Source organism: Stegodyphus dumicola, chromosome 7 (assembly GCF_044657685.1).
Source record: "Stegodyphus dumicola isolate Sdum_Otavi_A_Nest chromosome 7, ASM4465768v1".
Lineage (NCBI taxonomy): Eukaryota > Metazoa > Arthropoda > Arachnida > Araneae > Eresidae > Stegodyphus > Stegodyphus dumicola.
The window spans coordinates 140,598,280-140,618,635 of record NC_140774.1 but is presented as its reverse complement, the minus strand read 5'-3'; the positions used below and the strand labels follow the sequence as shown (position 1 = coordinate 140,618,635).

The window sequence follows — 20,356 nt, the reverse complement described above, 5'->3', positions numbered from 1 at the left end:
TACCTAGATAGACTTGACTTCTGGGAAAAAAATAACAGTTTTCACAGAGACTAGAACCATTCTTTTTCCGGTGGTATGCTCAAGCTCGGCAGGAGCCATATGGTACTGTCTTGTCTGCCCCTTGGTTGTAGGGACGCTACATGGTCAGCTATCGAAGGTTGTCCTTATGGATTTGGCTCCCCCTGGTCAACACTGGGGACGTTAGATGTCTAACTATGACTTTGTTCTCTTTGTGGTGGTTGCGTTCTCCTCGGATCGCCTCTAGGGTTTGGAGCTATTAACCGTCCAAGGCTGCCTTGAGCAATGCCAGTTCTGGGTGCCTCTTCCTCCTAGTGCACTGTAGTACTTAACCTTTACTTCGTCTCTCCATATTTCCATGCTAAATTGTACAGAAAAATACAATTTCACATATAACTGCAGTACAATCATCTATCTATGTACAAAATTCGTAACAATAGATATTATTCCTTCTTTTAAAGCTATTGCATATTTTATGTGCTATTTGCATGATGCGGAGAGTTTCTGAGGTTATAGGAGCTCTCTAAATTTTTTCTCATTTAAATTAACATTAAATGCTTCTTCGTTTTACCATTTAAAGCTTAGGAAAGGTTTTACAGCTTTCATAAAGAGAGGAAAACATGCATTCCACGTTAATTTACATTTTTAAATTTAATTAAAATAAAACAAAATGTGCACGACGTTTTAAAAAGGTGGTTATAACATTTATACAGTTTTCATTATCCTTTGATATAATACTCTTCAATATAGCTACTTCTGAAAAGTTAATTCAAACTTTAGCGCTTATGGCAAGCAAATATTTTGGTCAAAGTCAACGATTTAACCGTTTATAGAATTAAATGTTGCCTACTTCAGTTATTATGCGAAAGTTACCACTTAGGAAGAAGGTCAATAAGGTCATTTCTAGAAGAAAAACTCAACTGGCTTATTACTTTAGGATGGTACGATAAAGTAACGCAGTTTGTAGGGAAGGCATATATACAAACAGTCCCCATTCATTTCTTTATTTTGCTCACGTGATGCTCTCCCAAGAAGTGGCGCACATCTCTACGCGATGAAGTGGGACAATAAAAAAACAAAATAAAACGCAACAAAAAGATATTCTGACAGCTTTTAAACAGCAATTAATTCTTTTCGAAACAGCGAATTTACAGATTATATATTTTCTTTATTAACACGAATTCTCTCTCATCAGTTACATTACTTTACTGTTTAGTCTGAAAGGGGGGATTGGAAACCCTTCGAAAAAAATTATTTGGCTGCATTGGCTTTACACCTATAGTAAGTATATGATTCACTACACTAGGGCCTAGTGAAGATGAAAAAGAAGGCGAAAATGCTGTGAAATTTAGTGTACATGGCAGCTATGATCGCAAAAAAGATATTTAGAGATTTAAAAAAATTAAAATTTATTGCTCGGTTTTGCTCAGATTCACCGTTGACCAGTTTTGTAAATTACTCTGAAAAAAAAAATGATTCTGTTGAACAAAAATGATAACAACGTATGATTGTCACCTTAGAGAAAATGATTATTTGCGACATCCATCATTTAATCAGGAATAGCGGTCATGTTCAGAAATGATCATTTTAAACAGATAGTCACTGTAAGAGTTTCATCCCATTGTATGATTGTCTAGCTCATCTGGATTAAATTATGACTAAATTATATTATTACAATAAATATGAAAAACCTATTAAGATAATCATCTCTGAATATGACCATTTTTTATAAGAATATAATTAAAGAACACTATTAATCAATTTTCTGAACATGATCGATAAAACAACGTGACTACTTTCAAAGAAGCCTAAAATTGCTGGAATCATTAATGTTTTTCTTAGAGATGATTTATTTGCATTAAGAATAGTCTTTATACGCATATATGGCTCCTTCTGACAATTCTTATTACATCAATGAAAATCTTACTCTACGAAAGTTATTTCCCAACAGAATTAAGTATTAAAATACTCATACCGAATCGGATGCGTTGAAATCAAGATAAAAGCTGGGTTCCCGTAATCATCCATACACACGGATATTTCTATAGCAGATTAATTCAAAAATTGTTTATCTCTAGATTGTGAGTAAGGTTTCTTTCCCGAAAACGGGAATCCCGTATTCCCAAGATTCTCGCACGCGTATATTGATTTTCCTTCCTGGGCGTTTACCGGGAACATTAAAGTATTTTTCAAACAGTGAGATTAAATGAATCTGTGTTGAATGAAACCCTCAAAATTATTCATTTCTATTAATATAAAATATTAAGCTAATAATTTTCTTTTCCAATTTATTAGTGCTAATTATTGATTACTTATTTTATTTTCTAAGCCCTTTTTTCCTTAATAATGCCTATAATTTGCGATGTATTTAAAAATTATGACGATTACAAATAATGGAGGTGGGTTCTTTAGAACCAAAACACATGCTGCGCACTAAAGTATATTTTTTATTCTGTAGGTAGATTAAATTTACAATACTTAATGGTAACCAAGTTTAGTTTAATAGCCATCTATACTAGTGTAATTTTTTCCTCTCATTATCAGCATTTTGTGTCATCATTATAGCATATTGCGAAAGTTAATTTGAAATTTCAGCAGGGAGTCACAAAAGTTCATAAAATATAAATTTTTTTTTAAACTGAGAAATAATGATTTAATTTCACAGTTCTGTGGATAAGTCAACTTAATTTGAATACGAGAAATGAGGATAGTATGTTTGTTAAATTTAACACAGATATCTTTAAAATCTACAAGAACTTTTACTGATATACGCACACATAAAAAAAAAAAAAAAAAAAACTGTTGTAGCCAGTACGACTTTCCGTTGTTGTTGTTGTTGTCTTGTCTATGTATTTCATGGAAACATGGTTGCCAGAGCCTCAAGGAGGTTGGACTTCTACTTCCACCCCAGTTTTGAGGAACAGCACCCCGGGGGTTGGCGAGGGTCTCCGACTCCTCTCCCCTACCACCAAACCATACGAGAGGACTTTCGGTTCGCTATATATTTAGAGTGCCCCATCGCCGATCGTTTGTTTAGTTACTGGCATCAATCACATAGAATTTCAACTAGATAGTTCAATTTTATGCCCTAAGGCCACTTGCGGTAATTACGTCAATAGGGTACAATCACACCGTTCACCCGAAGGCGAAAATGTAGAAAAGGCAAAATGAAAGGATTAGTTCATCACTTCTAATGAGATCCACTAGGTAAGTAAAGCACTACGGTTATACATAATTTCTAAGTAAATTTGTACGAATTGAAGTAAGTCTTGCATTTGTTTAACTTCTATTCCTTGATAAGATTTAACCTGAATTTAATTACTGAGAGAATTAGATTTCTGTAGTGTAATTTACGTAAGATGAGATCACTTGGGGTCCTGTGATATGAAATGGCGAATTAGGATGTTCTACCATGAAAGCATAATAAATTCGTAAGCACAATTTGTAACATAATAAAATGAAATAGACAGTGCCTCATGCCGCAAAGACACTGCACGTTCCCAAATATCCATACATCCCGCTAATTCCATGTCTTAACATGGACAGAAGAGCAACGAGCTTTAAGTAAACTATCATTTCTGGTTGATCGTTTCCAAATAAAATCTAATTTGTTTATAATATTTATGGATCAATGTTAATTACAAATACTACTAATTTTTACTCTTCTGATGCATGAGCTGACTCAAGCAGATAAGGACACACATGTTCGGGCCTGCACTAATCTGCTCGAATATCAACTCAAGAACAAAATTTTGGGCGGATCGTCACTTGTGATGAAACGTGGATTTACTTTAACAACACAGGCCGAAAAGAGGGCTGGTCTGCGCCTGGTGAGTCCGTCGGCAACTTCGCAAAGCACAATTTGACTAGCAAAAATATCATGCTTTGTATCTGGTGGGATTGCTGTGGTATTATTCACAAAGAGTATCTCGAGAAAGGCAAAACCCTAGACAAGGTGTACAGCGAGATGCTAGTCCGTGTTGACGCTACTATCAAAGAACAATGTCGAAATGAGTTCCGGGGGCAAAGAGGTAATGTTCTGTCAAGATAATGCAAGACCACGTGTGTCTGCATTCAGCGGCTGGACTCGGTGCGGACTCGAATGGAATCTTTTGCCACACGCACCATATAGCCCCGACATCGCTCTTTCAGATTTCTACCTTTTTTCACACCTGCTGCTCATCTTGCTGGTGTTATCTTTCATTCTGCACAGGACGTCCGAAATGAGGTTGTTCTGTTTTCGGATACGCGGCCACCAAATTTCTGGGCCGATACAGAAAATCACAGATTTGGGTGGTGATTACTAACCGCACTAAAGGTGCTGCTTTTATGTTTCCGATCCCCTAAGTTTATAAAGAACGTTTTTTGGCGGAAAACTTTCGTTACAACTAGATATTTTTACTTTAATAAATTTTTGTATGATTATCAGATTATGATTTCAAAGTAATAAAACTTCACGCGAACATTAACTACGTATTTTTAGACATTGAAAACTTATAAATTTTTTGTGTGAAAATTCTTTCGGCATACCAAATGAAATAAAATTATAGATTAGACACGAGTAATTCACAAAGCAACATCATTAAATGGAATTTAAGGGGAGAAAACTAACTACCGAATTTATTTACTAATTTACTCATCGATCCCTCAATGCAAATTAAATAAACATTGACATCAAAAATGTATAATTTTTAAAATAAATATCTCGGTCAATTTCTATCGTACAAAAAACGTTCTAAATTTATTTTTAAGAACAAATGCTTTTTAAATATAAGGATCGCAGGATGGCATAAAGAGTTAGATTTCATAATATTTACTAAACTGATGTCTTTAAATTTAAATAGGCCAAAATATGAATCTTTGCGTTATTTAAAATAATTTTGTAGCTGGAAGTATGTGTCTACGACCAACGGTTGAGGAAATAAAAGTGAGGTAAGTACTTTTGTGGGCACAGTGCATAAACACATCACTCGTGCATTTATCATATGTTAGCGTTATTTTAGGCTTCATTTTTCATTTTTTATGCTTGTAGAATTGGGTTTTAGGAGCATCCAAAATTATCTTCTATGAAAATAATAATATTCGTAATTGCTTCTTTACATTGTGTCACTTTGCTTAAAAGAGATTTCACAACTCTGTTATTTCATGTAGAGATGGAAATTTGTGTAATAGAGATTTTTTAGATCAATTTTTAGTAACTTGCAGCACGAATTCATAAAATTCTAACGATACTGAAGAGCGAGAATACATTTGTTGATTCTAAATATTCAGGATAAAAAGAATCATAGTTTAGACAACAATGAAGAAAGGAAGTAACGCAACTTCCTGTCGGCAGCACAAACTGACGAACCTACTTCTGGGAGTTCACGCCCAGCCATGTTCATGAATCACACACGCCATCGGAAACGGATTCCATGACAACATCTGTCACAAATGCCTAGAATTATGACCTAAGATGTGTTAGAATACATAGTACAAATAAAATTAATGTTATAAAGATTAAAAGAGGGAAAACTGTTTCTAAATTCTTCTAACGGCATTCAAAAACTGTTATCAATGGCAAACTAGGAATGATATTAACACATTAAATGTCAACTTTTTTTATTGATTTTTTTTAGAAAATTTTTATTAATATCTAAAAAGCAAAAGAAATATGAAAATGTGATTTTGAAGGTTTCTAGTTTATCATCTGGAACATGCGCTTTAGTTTAGATTAGGTATAAAGGTAAGATAAATCAAAACTTTGATCAAATCCCTAAACATTTTTAAATCTTTCAAACCCTTCGTTGAATAATAAGAAGAAGATGGGAAAAACTTTTATTAATATGAAGAGATTTTAATGTGTCACTTTCTTGAAAACGTGACAAAAAAAAAAAAAAAAAAACTAAAGTAACAGTTTTATTTTTTTACATTCTTTAAAAATCTTTTGAAACCAAAGCGAATGCAAGGGACAGATGATATTTTGAAGAGTTAACTTACGTGAATATTAAACGATATTGTAGCAAAAGGTTACTTACCCATGGGTCCAGTGATCCGTTAATTATGATCAAAACCAAAGGAACTAATAGTATTGCTGTATTAGTTTACATGAAAATCAGCAGTACATAAATAAATGCAAGCAAATTACACTTGTTTATTTTTATTACATTACCAGAAGATTTATTACGTTACAAGATTATTATCTTAAATAATGCAACATTACCAGATGAAAGCGCCGATGTGTTTCTAAAAAGGACCTATCATATCCTCGATGGTACTTAAAACAAATTTAAAATGCAGGTTAAGCTAGCCTATTTGGCAACTAAAGCAGTCCCATTTCATATCTGTCACTAATCGTCATTTTGCTACTATAATCAGACATAAAACACAACCGATAGCCATCCTTATCTGTCATTCACACAAACCCAATTCAAATGTTTCTCAACACAAATTTGTCCCCGTTGTTGACAAATCTCCACCACAACTCAGTAACGTGTCGAAACAGCACCTCAGGTATTCCTGTCTTATTCCTTACAATGTTTTGTTTAAGATAACCCCACAAATATTCTATCGTCTGAGTGTTGACACCAGTAACAGCGTCAACGAAATTCGTCAGGTGAGTGTATTCATGTTGAACTAGAGTCCCGTAAGTTGGTTATTTATCGTTGTAATATTTCTCGCCTCACTTTTGTCTACATAAACTAAGTAGGGTCTGTCTACATCGCCGTTCAATTATGAATGATTCGTATTCATAACCAAAGGCAAATGAAAGGTAGGTAACTTGTTACTATACATACGGCCCGTAGATCACCTTTTGAGAAAATACCATTCAAACGCCGTATTCTCTACAAAAAATTAAGTGTGACATCAGAGCTGGTGTTTCAGGTCTACTGTAATTTCCCAAAATTTTGTGCTAAAAAATTTAATGGTTTTTAGGTAAAGATTTAAATGATGATGAAACACGAAAATTAGAGTTTTCGAATCTCAAAAGTTTTTCAAGATTCGTGGAATTCTATGTCCCATTCCTGGTTAGATAATTTAATGAAGTCAAATATCTGAAGACCTGATTATAAGGAGCTTATATCTGATTTAGAAGAAAATATCAGGAGGTACGAAGCTCAGTTTTAAAGCACAGGTATCTACAGTACAATATTTCTAATCAAAATAGTGCAGTAAACCTTTGCCGAACGCGAGAGTCACGTCACATAACGCACACGGCAAAGTCGCAGTCCGCAAAGTTGACTTTCTATGGGGAAAAAAAGGGGTTTATATTTCAGATTAAGAAAGAATGTATTCAATGGAAAAAACGGGTTAGGTGCAGTTTAGGTTCAGATAACGCATACGGCAAAGTCGCATTAATTTATACAAACCAAAATATTACTGTAACAAAGGGGAAATTGGGGAAAAAAAAAAAAAAAAAAACGTTAATCGAAAGACTTTTTGTCGCTGCTCAATAAGTAGGTATATGATAAATTGTATTTTTTAAATAGCTGTTGATTTTTGCATGGGACAATGTTGCCAACGTCTGATGCAATTCAATAAGCATTTCGCGGTAAGGAAGTTAAATTTTTTTAATATCTCTCATTAAGTGTCTTCTTTCTTCATTGGGTTCAACCTGTATTACAAAATCAGACAGTCTCTGTGCCTTCTTTTAAGCATTCGCTTAACTTCTTTTATATTAAAGGCTTTTTAACTCGTTCACTATCGCTGCTTTGGCTAGTGTTATAAGATGATCCAATTCTTCGTTTATCATTTCATGATCATCAATTCTCGGCTAATTCTTTAATTTATCTTTCTTTTATACTCGAAAATCGTCGCCGCCTATTGCTTTTCAAATGTGCACGATTTCCTTGGCTTCAATTATAATCTCCAGAAATATTTTAAAATCATTAACAACGCCTAGCCAACGCTAATTAACCAGCAATATTCATTGTTAATGAATGCACTTAATATAATGCGAGTTTAATCATTTTTATGCAGTGTCTTCTTATGTTGAACTGCTTCCAAAATGTCACTAGTGAGTAGTGCTCTCCTTCGTCTAGAGCAGAGTTTCTTAAACTTGGGTCGGGATCCCTATGGGGTTTGTGGGACCTGCTGCAGTAAGTCGCCAAAAATTTTAGCAATTCTGATATTTCTTTAACTTAATATAATAATTTTACAATTACCAAATATTTTTAAACAATGTATCTGAAAATAGATAAAGATAAGACAATACAGACAAAGAAAAAAGGAAAACGTTTCGACGCATTCTTTTCATAACATAAACGTTCATTTTACTTGCTTTGTACGTGATGCTGTCATTTCGTCTGTTACTTATTCAAAATTTTCACATTGTTCTCTGCGTTAAAATTAGAAAGTTAATTACCTAAAACTGCAATAGTATACTACAGTACAAGTGAAAAAAAATGGACAGTTTCCCTCACGCGTGTGTCGGATTTGCGAAATGCTTATGGGGTCCCAAAAAATTTTCGTAAATATTATGGGGTCCTCAGGTCGCGAAAAAAATTTCAACGATAAAAAGGGGTCGCGACTGAAAAACGTTTTAGAAGCCCTGGTCTAGTGCTTTATTTACAGAGATATAAACATGCCTAGCATAATAGAATTTGAATGCTTTTTTGACTCTTTAATTTATTGGTTGCATTAAGGACGTAGTGTCCAGTAGAAGTAATAAAACCTCTAATTTGGGATGCAATGCTCTGAGGGTTTCAGTACTATTATCGAGAATTAGAACTCTAAAGCTGAGGTTCTCCTATTCTAAGCAATGTTTCACTTCTTCAGTGAATGAATTTTCAAACCAGTTACTAAAGAGGACTATCGCAAGCGGCTGGCGCTGTACAGGGAACCGAGTATGACTGGAATTCTCGCTTTGGACAAATTCAATGGAGATAATTTAATTAACGTGTGCACGCAAAATGGCGTTCCGCAAGTCCGCGTTCGGCAAAGATTTACTGCATATAAAGTATTAGTCTGTATTTTTAGCTTTCTGTTGAAGAAATAATTAATTAAATATAAATTCGTGCTATTTAATCATCTATAAAACTAAGATACTTCTACCATCAAATAAAAACAATTACATTATAAGGTATTTCTACCGTGTCTTCGTGGTGTAGTGTTCTGCATGCTGAGCCGGTATTCCAGAGGTCCGCGGTTCGATTCCCGGCGTAGGCGATTGCTTATTTTTTCATTTTGCCTGCTTCCAAAAAATAAGTAATGACTCTACAGTGGCGCCCGAACTAGAAGGGTGTTGGATGATGATTCTCCTCACCCAGGATTTGGCGAATGGATCCCCAAAAACCCCAGTCGCCCTTTAAAAGAGGGAGTATATAAGGTATTTCTCCCGCCTTCCTGGCGTGTCTTCGTGGTGTAGTGGTTCTGCATGCTGGGCCGATATTCCAGAGATCCGTGGTTCAATTCCCGGCGAAGGCGATTGCTCATTTTTCATCTTGCCTGCTTCCAAAAAATACCTAATGTCAAGCAAAACATCTTCAGTTTACGAACTAAGCTATTTTTTATTATGCTAGTTAATTAGCTGATGAAACAATTAAATGTCCAGTTCTGAACTTCAGTTGCATAAGATATTTGCTTCCATAGAACGGCAAAACTGCAAGTTTCTGTGTTTCTCTCCCGACCAAAGTTTTACTTTCAAAACTTTCAGTTTAAAACTTGATTCTTCCTACGAATTAAGTCATTAAATAAATTTATTTGAAAATTTTAAACATCGTAAAAACTGAAATTAAGTTGCATTACAGACATTGAGCCAATTAATCCAACATCTGAATGAAAAAGATAATCTAACTTTTGATTGCGCGAATTCATTGAATAACTATTATAAATGACATTTAGTTTCAATTTGTAAAAAGTTCAGCTTTGTGGCATGGCGATGATGAAAGTTTAATCTGACTTTCACAACAAAACATATATTTCATAAGTGATCTTTTACTGAATCCGTAAAGGCAATATATATCGTAGCTGCTAGCAGAATAAAATCTCTAAAACCATGTTTACTAAAACCCTAGATGAAGCGATTGGTGTAAAAAATTACAAGTCGTTTGATCAAGAGATTTCGTAAAAATGAAAAGCTACAATTGCAAAAGATCTAAAAAGACAAAAAAAAAAAAAAAAAATTTAAATTATGTAAATTTTCAAAATTGCAATTGAAACTTAACTTTTATTCTTTCTTTACACTAAACATTGAAGAGTCTATGAGGCATTTTATTTTAGAGCTGGAGATGGGAAATTGTGCAGTGTCCTTGCACCGTGGAGATGGGAAGTTGCACAGTGCAGTGCCGGGACTCGAGCAGTGCAACTTCCGATTGCCTACCACTCTTGCTCCCCAATAGTTACACCACGAAGGCACACAGTAATGAGGAAGAAAAGCCTTACTTCCTTCTCCAGTTAAAGGAATACTGGGGAGGTCGGGACCCAACTGCCAATCCTGGTGGTGACGAATTATCGCCCACCACGTTTTCAGTTCGGAAGTCCCTTGTAGAATTATTTTGGAATTTTTTGGACTAGGAAAGGTGAGAAATGAGCCCCCATCAAGATTCGAGTTTTGAATTTGCATATGTTAGCCGGACATGCTTACCAATTACAAACGAAGGCCCATGGTAAGGAAGAGGAAAAACCTTACAACACAACAAAATATGAATTTCAAATATATGTTATAAAAATCTCTTCTTTAAGTAACAGAAAAAAATGCAGCTAGAAAGGTAAATATTGATAAATATTTGAAATTAAGTAAAAGGGAAATCTTAGATTAGCGCAGATCTTACGTTAGAAAAGGCGAACGTGTGGGTCGTGGACGCAATAAGCTGCTCAGCGGTCAAAGGGATTCTTTCCTCTCGCAACATAAAATCAGGAACGAATTTTTCCCTGTTTGAGGGAATTAGTGAATGTTTGTTGTGTAGCACTGATTGCAATGTATTATTGTATATTAGTTAAAGTAAAGGCAAATTTTCTGCCCCATAGTTTACAATTAGTTTAAATTACTTTAAATACTTATACACAGTACCGATACATGTATATTATAAGTACATTAATCTTTAATAATGTTCTTCTCAGAAACATTTTGTACAGTGAAGTTTTGATTAAGTGAGTTTATTTAGCTTTACTGCTCATTGTTACGCAAAATTTGAGTTATAGTTTGATTGATCCACCTTCGTTTAATCTTTGTTTATTATTATTTATTTATTACTTAATTCTGTATAACGTTTCTTTAATCGCATCGCCAATTCTCAAAATGTATATGCAAATTTAAATTCGGATTTATTCTGTATTTTTTTAATTCTCACATTCTCATTCTCATGCATTTCATACCGCAGGAAGTTTCCCACGTTCGCGTATTAGATTTGTTACAGAATCGGGAGCTAATAGGATTTTCAGATAAATCTCTATTCATTCTAAGCTGCTTTTCTGCCGAATTTTAAATTTAACACCGGCGTGCCTGACATCCTGACAAACGGGATTGTTGTATGAATGTCTGAAATATGATACTGGCTGCTTTGGTATATCTTCCACAAAGGCATCTCTCCCTTTAGCCCTTGTGTATGTTGCATAATTAAACAAAACTTCCAATTAGAATGAAAAAAAATGTTTTCTTTAAGTCTTGTTTTCTTGTGAATTTAATCTTAAAATTCTGAAGATGCATTGTAGGTATTCGAACTAATGTTTGCAAGTGCCTATGAGTAAGCTCACTCGTTAACGCTTACATTTTCCTTTCAAAATATACGAGTATTAACTAGAAAAAAAAATATCAAAATAAACTTCTCGAGGTTTGCGTTTCAAAATCAGTTTATCATCCTATGCAAATGACTCGTGTTCTTTTCAGTATTTAGAAAAAAAAAAAGGCATACCGTAAATGAATTTTTAAGAGAGAGAAAAGTGTAAGTTGATAAATATGGAGATAAATGTTTGAATAAAACAAAGACAATGCTTCCTGGAATTTAATTTATGACTGACCTTGCGAGTTTAATTAATTTGTGCAATACAGAGCTGCTTAAACGATAGGATCGACGTCATGCTGAAACTCAAACTTGTGCTGTTCAATTCAACTTCGTTGTGGCAATTTCCGTCTTTTGCATTTAAATGATATAATTCCTGCTGTGTAATTTAGAGAATTTAACTCCGTTCTTCACTTTCTGTATTCACTTACGTGCTAAGAAAGAATACAGTAATACCTGCCAATAAAGGACACCCACCGAACCAGATATTTTGTCCCTTAAAGTAGAGGTGTCCCTTCTTCAGAGAGTACATATTAAAAAATGTAATTCAATTACAAATTCAGGTTGTTTCAATTTTTAAATAAATGATACATAAATAAGTAACATAGTCACAGATATTTATTTGACTTTGAAGTTAATGAAAAATGAAAATTCTTAATTAAAAAGTTTAATTATTGCAAAATGTGTGCAATGAACAATGGAGTTTCTTAATTAGAGAAATTTATCGAAAATAATATGTTACACGGGTTTCCTTGAAAGTCTATGTATTGAAAGCATTTTCTTCCACGTGGATATTAAAGTCATTGATGATCTTCAATGTCACTAACAGTTAATATGATTTTTTTTTTTAACTAGGAGGTGTATTTTAAGGCATCTGTATAGTTTTTTATGTCACAGTCTGATGGCTCTTCTTCGTCTTCCTCACTGCTTTTCAAAATATTTTTGATAAAGCTCTCATCATCATGAGCAAATGAAATAAAAGATTTTATGTCGTCACTAGTATCTTCAGTGCACAAGTTTTTATCGATTTCTAAATATTTTTGCATTTGAGAGCGGTCACTGATTTTGCCAAGTTCAAACAATTCATTTTCTTCAGTAGTCTTTTCACTGAGGCTCCACGAAACTCGAATTCCAAAACTGCTCTCTGTGTGCCCCGTGATGGATGTTGTGCTAGAGCAGCAGTGCGACGGAGCAACACCCAAATAGGTATAACAGGCCCATAGGCAGAGTTCTAGGGCTCCGTCCACTTTTACCTGTCCCTCTTTTAAAACAGTCCTGAACACAAATTTGTTATACGGATTTAACAGCCTTTGTTACTCACTGAATAGCACTCAGTACATCGAGACATCTTGCAAGCTGATCGCTGTTTCCGCAACCAGCTTCAGAAGAGCGTAAGATAAAAAAGCGTTTTCTATAATGAACCCTGAAGCTTCTAATTATACATTCGTCCAAAGGCAGTGAAGCTTCTAATTATACATTCGTCCAAAGGCAGTAATACTGATGTTGTATTAGTACTTAATTTTACTTATTTCAGTTTTACATTTGATGGGTGGGTTGACGAATTGTCAAGAAATAGCAGAATCTTCCCTTTTCTACATCCTTGTGCGAACTAAAGGAAGTAATGAAAAAGTGAAAAAATTCTATTTTTTTGCGTGACGTCTATCGAACAAGGGTTATCGAACAACTTCAAATGCAGCTCTCTATGCCCTTTCTAGAATTCCACCTCTCCATATTACAGCACAGTGCGAGCATATTAAAGGCACAATATTTAAATTACGAAGACCGTGCACTATACGAGAAGAAATACTTAATCCAACAAAATTTGAAACTCCTGAAAACCCTTACATCAGGTGACAGCAGGGCCGGACACCCGAACTGCTTTCAAAGACTAATCGAGTATAGTCCGGGACCCGCTCCATCTGAGCATAACATGTTTACAACATAAAATACCTAGCGTTGCATTACCTACACGACAGGAGGGCATTGCATGGCGACATAACATAGCTCAGCATAGACATAACATAGCATAGCATTCGACGTGATATAGTATAAAATATAGTTATTGCATAGCGACATAACATATTTACAACATTAAATACACAACTTAATGTAATTTACACGACAGGTGGACATAGTATAGCGACATAACATAGATACGCATAGATAAGCCGTAGCGACATAACATATTGAGGTTACATATTTACAACATACAATTCGCAGTGTGGCATGACCTATGCGACAGGTGAACATTGCATGATGACATATCATAGCGTGGCGTAGACATAACATGACACAACATTGCAACATGATATGACATAGCATAGCATAAGGATTGCATATTTACAGCATTAAATACTCAACGTAACTTAACAACATGAAAGGTAGATATAGCGTAGCGAACATACCATAGCATCTCATAGACATAACATACATAGTATTGCGACATAACATATTAACGTCACAGATTTACAACATAAAACCCTTACAGCAAGCACCCAGCTACCAATCCTAGAATCTCTTGTACACTAAAACCATCTCCTCAGAACTTCTCTTTTCCTATTATCTATACAGACAGCTCTAAAATGGAAACAGGTGTTGTATGCGCTTATGTTATCTTATCAAATCTATACCAAAAATTATACTGAAGGCACGTCTTGAAAAAGAAAATAGTATTTTGTTTTTCAAGCTGAACTCTTAGCAATAAAATTAGCTATTGATTATTCAATAATTAACAACTTGCAGCAAATAAACATATTTACAGATAGTCAGCAATTCTAGCGCTCCAAAATACTCATAAATCTGAATTGATTCAACGAATTATCCAAAGTACCTCACAACATCCTCGCCTGTCTCCAAGAATCTCAAGAAGCTCATGTTGGAATCATGGGGAACGAGGAAGCTGATACAGCTATAAAATCAGCCATAACATGCAATATTACTCCAATAATATAACATCCTTGGCCAAAATCCTACTTAAAATTTCATCTTGGACAAATTAAAACAAATATCTGGGAAAATGAATGGCAAAATAACGACACAGGTAGAATAATGTATGAAATCGCTCCTCATGTTAACGAACAATGCACAATGGTAAACCACTACATAAACTACTTTCTCGCAGGACATGCCCCATTCCCCCACATACTTTCAACAAAGAAACATCTCTACTTCTGATCGATGTGTATGTGGGGATAGGGAAGACCTAATCATTATATCTGTAATGTCCCTTAACTATATCATTTCATCTTAAATTACCTACCTCAAACGCAAATGCTTTTCTTAAATTTGCAATCGAGAATAAGCATTTCAGAAGAAAATAGAAAATAGTATGATGTACCTTTCATCCAGAGGAGAAAAACTTTCTGCTAATTAATTAAATACAGCTCAGTTACCCAATGACTCCAACAATTATAACCTCACAAGTTAATTATTAATACTCCTCTTACAATCTACAAATAAATTTTACTATTACAAATCATGAATATACAAACATATACTACAAATGATGAACTATGAACACTATGATCTATTATAAGCCTGATCTTAAAGATCTAATATGACTAATTATATACTATGACAAAATTCTGCAAACGTTAAATTAAAAAAAAAATATGTAACAAAATTTGTACTATCAAAATTCTGGAAAGGATTCCAAAGTTTGTAAGTGCAAAGGCACCGACTGTAAACTATTATTTATTTATTACATTCTAAATTAATAAAAATGGAAGTATAATAGGACTATACCCATTTACTTATAGAAAACATTAGGTGCCCAATTACATTTCAACCTGTACGTGTTCATACGGAGAGAATAAAGGACTCTTTCTCCAAAACGGATTGTAAAATGAATTCAAAATGGAATTTTTTGTGACGTCTGTATGTATGTACCTATGTACACAAGTATCTCGCTTAACTTAATAAATGATTAGCCATAGAACGTTGAAACTTTATATATGGAACTGTTATGACATCTAGTTGTGCACCTCCATCTTTTTACTGCAATCGGTAGATAGCGTAATAATGATACATTTGATACCTTACCCGGATTAAAAGTCCTTACCCTGCCTTTATTTTCGCAATCGTTGGTCGTAGTCATATACTTCCAAATACATAAGTGTTTTAATTGATGAAAATATTCATTTTTGGCACAGTGTTTTAATTGATCAAAATATGCATTTTTTGGTAATGTCAAATTTAAAAAAATTAATTTTCGACAAAGGGCGAAATCTGATTTTTAATGCAGACTCCCTGTTCATATATTTATATTTCTTGGGAAAATTTTATGCTCTTTATGAAAAAACAAAAAATTATAAGACTCCCGTACGATAAAAATTGACCAGAGTATTTAATTTCAAAATTTTTCGACGCAATTTTCAACTTGCTTGAGAAATTATTTAAGTCGGATTAATTCGAGGAAATAAGTTTGAATACAGCGCAGGGAAAAAAGGATTATAATATAATAGGGTGTGCAAGGAAATCATGTGGCGTTCACATCAGATATTTAGACATTTTCAAGAGCAATCAGTATTCTGATATATTTTAGTACGTCATCCATGACTTTTTATTCTGATGCCAATGGACCGACAAAACGTTTGGATTCATGTGTTTGAAGCATCTTGATTTTTTGAAGTTTCCAGTTACAAAAGGTTTATCAAACTATCCTACCATATTACAATAAAGTAGACAGTGAGACGTTTCTTGAAGCTTTTATCACCACAGCACTTTTCTTCTTTTAAGCATAAAGTTTTTTCAGGCAAAATTGGATAAAATAATCCAATTGCATCTGCGTTGTAGACGTTCTTAGCCTCATATTCTTCACAAATTTCATTTAGCTTTCCTAAGCAATTTGTTACTTGTTGCATCTTTCTTCACCACAAATAATATAAGTAATGTTATGTGTTTGCTTAAATTTATCTAACCAATCGTAGATTGGCTTGAAGCTTTGTAGTCTCAGACGTCTCGAATTTCCTTTGACTTTTCTTGAAATAATACATACTTTACTTACAGGAATACTGTTTTTTGTTAGAGAACAATACCATTTAAACACAAAACAAAATCACGTTCTTCAGTTTTCCTAAATTTTATAGTCTTGGAATGTTCATTTGAAATAGTAGTATATAATATGCTTATTTCTTCTTTATCCTTTAGCACATGACTTACTTGGTTTTTATTTACTCCAAGTTTCTGCCCTAAATCTCTCAAGCTAGCGTTTAAATTTCTGTTATATGAATTACATCAACTGTTTATTTTAATATTAATTAACCTTTTCCGTTTTTGAAGCCATGCTAGACACCGAAAATTTTCACTCTATTCACATTGGCGAGTTCCCTGTGCTTTGGTCGGCGGCTCAGTCACCTCATCCATTGGTCCCTGTCTTGAATTGCCTTAGAACTTGCTAACACTGCTTTCTTCCCTCTACTGAGAACTGTAGCAAGAATAACTGGATTTTGAAATCTAGGAATGTGAAATATCATTTTGATTGCACCACAACTTATTTTTCTCCCCAATGTACTATTCCTCTTTTACCTACTGAAAAGCAGTTTTCAAAAGACGGGGATTAACATCTGATTTTTAATACTGTTGGCCACAAACTGAGCACAAACATGCCTTTGAAACTTGAAAGGACTACCAATAAAGAGTATTTCTATTTTTATTTCTCTACTTCTATCTTATTTTTGAAACTTTGCTTTAGTATCCTTTAAATAGAGCGTCCCTTAATAAGGTGTAATTCATTTACCATTATTCAAAAGTACCGGAACCAAGAGAATTGTTCTTTATATAGAGGTGTCCCTTTCAAGTAGTATATAGAGGTGCCCCTTACAAGAGCTACTACTGCATTTGGCAATGAATGTCAACGAACGAATGTTTCGCTATTCCATTAGAAAATCATAAATTAAGCATGATTTAAATTTTCGATTATATTTACCGTAAAAATGTAAAGAAATTAAACACGTCAGGAAAATGTAGGGGAATAACTTAATTATTAAATACTTAAATAACTTAATAACTGAAATACTTATTACATTATTTTTAACACTCATGCAATTAAATACATGTTTAAAAAATATGAATTTTAATCTTAATTTTCTGAAATAGTTTAGTTCTTGGAATTAACATCAAGTATTCAATTTTACTCAGAAAGCAAATATAAAATAAAACTTGATGGATAATCATCATACAGCACGGCATCATTTGCTATACCTTCTAAGAGAACTGACTTATTATGAGGATGTCCCTCCCCATAAGAACCAAAATCAACTGGAAAGCTTGACAGATTGATTGATTAATCGATTACGGGAACGTATGTGATGGCTATTTGCTTGAGAAGGGATGCTTTTATAGAGAATTGGATTAATAAGTTTAATAAGTTTGGAATAAGTTTGAATTATTTTGATAAGGACAAAGTACTCTAGTGCTACCTGCTGAATGGGAAGATACATTATTCACAGTGCGTTAAAGTTCGGCCGCCAAGAGGCCCAGTCGTTAAAATTTGGCAGTTCATCCTGTAGAGTAATTAGGTTTGTCGAAGCAAGAAACATGAAAAATGAGCAATATCTTCACCCGGATTCGCACTCGATTCGTTTCTGTGGATTTTTCATGCTGTATCTGATCTAGAGTCGAATAATTGACAAGCATATCTTAAAAAACTCACAGTAATAACAAAATGTGAGAACACTGTTAGTCATTTTCTATAACTACTTTTAATTCAGAATGACAGATTATGTAAAATGTACGCATCTAAAATTTATCTCGATTATTGGTGTTGCAAGCATATTTAATCAAATAATTCGGATACCTTCGCCACGGCATGTCATGTTCACTACGGCTTGTCCAAAGTCTCTCTTCATTGCCTTTTAAATTTCTAATATGCATAGCAGTCATGTGGCCTCGTTTCATGCAGCCAGAATCATATGACAGCTTGACACGCTGTCACGTGATTCAGCTATTTATATCGCATATGAAGTATTGCCTATTACCCTCTTATTGACATGTTCGTAAAAATAGGATACTACCGCATTAAACATTACTACTGCATTTTCTAAAAGTAGCTAAAAACGATTCGTAGCAAATGTTTATGAGTAAGATTTTAAAAAGTGCTTGTTAAATTTTATATTGCTTAATTTACAATAAATTTCGGTTACGCTAAAATTCGGTTAATATATTACTAGAAAGATCTCCATTCTCTAAGGAACTGAATAACCGAAAGCGTGAGACTGGCTACGGAGTGAATTTTATAGGGATGAGAAAGAGAAAGTTAAAAAGTAAAGAATAAATTCACCTTTTAAAGCTGGATGCACATTTTGAGACATATCACCTCATGCAATCCGGAGGAAAATCATTTTAAAGTAAATATATTTCTAAGCATACCTGCAAAAGATTAAAGTTTCTTATTCAAAATTTCCTAAGAAATACGTGAATTTACATTTTGGCGCGTTTTGAAATTTGGCGTATTTATTATAAGCGATAATAACAAAAATGTCGTTTACGCACTTTGTCAAAATTATTTGAAAGTATGAACGATGACTTTCTTTTCGCTAGTGCACAAAGAGGAAAAGGAAAGGAAAATAGGTTGCTATAAATTAAGAAGTTCGACAAGTAAATTATTCTTGGTGCAAACTGAAAGAAACCCGCCAAGATAAATTTTTAAATTTCTCTAAATATTTTTCACCAAAAATTACGAAATTTAATAGCTAGGCATAATTTGAGTCGTAGAATCGAAATATGGGAAAAAAATTCATATGTTATTTCAGCGAGTGTCAAAATACCTATGTTAGAGCATATAAATCTAATGTATATCCTAAGTCGCGATTTCGAGACATAGAAAACGTAATTTGAATTTTGATCAGTACAAGAGAAATAGAACTGTCTTTTTTTTTTTTTTTTTAATTTCGCAGTATACATACAATGCACCTGTAAGTTCTTTAATCTAAGTGTAATCTTCGGGGTTGATAACTTGTCTTTACTTTAACTAAAATTGCAGCATAATCAGTGCTGAACAACGAACACTCACTTTTTCTCGCAGACAGGGAAGAATTAGTTTCACACAAATTCAGATTGAGGAAGTAAAGAAAGGAAAAGGAGAACCTTTTTAATTTTAGTCAGTTGACCCATTCGCTTTCCTAAAATACGATTAGGCTTAATTTACGTTTTTTCATGGAGAGGGATGCTCTTTTCGAACTTCTCTATTCCCGCTTTAAATTTACATCTCACCTTATGCAATCCGGAGGAAAAATCCTCGAATCATTTAAAAATTGCCCGCTATGTCACATAAAGAATGTCTTAGAGTAGGAAGGAAAAGATGATTCCATGGAAGTCATGTAGTCAGAAAAAAATTGCATTATACCCGCCGAGCACAAGTGGTTCTCGAAGCCTGCTCTTGTGATCTTCCTATATTTAAAAAAACATGAACAAAATTTCTAAGATTCTGCATCCTTTATTACATATTACACTGTCAAATCTGTACGATGAATTCTCAAAACTAAATGAATTAACTCTCTTTACAACTCTCTGTCTCTTGATTCTCAATGCCCATGAAAAATGAAACGCGTTTGAGAAGAAACTTGGTTGAGTTAGTTTTGTAAATAAGAAAAATTGCTCCTCTTTACATCTTACAAAGTTTTTAGCAGAAAATTATATTG

The 20,356-nt window shown here is 33.8% G+C and overlaps 1 protein-coding gene across 7 annotated transcripts in view; it reads right to left on the bottom strand.

Annotated features, from left to right (window-relative positions):
- The window catches only part of Cpes (Ceramide phosphoethanolamine synthase), a 161,369-nt gene that overhangs the window by 70,076 nt on the left and 70,937 nt on the right, over positions 1-20,356 (bottom strand). For 2 of the 7 annotated variants that reach the window (XM_085820867.1, XM_085820868.1), the window contains exon 2: positions 4-379. The exons of the other annotated variants lie outside the window; for them this stretch is intronic. The gene's annotated coding sequence lies outside the window, so the exon portion shown is untranslated. The remainder of the gene's footprint in view (positions 1-3; positions 380-20,356) is intronic. 7 annotated transcript variants of the gene reach the window in all.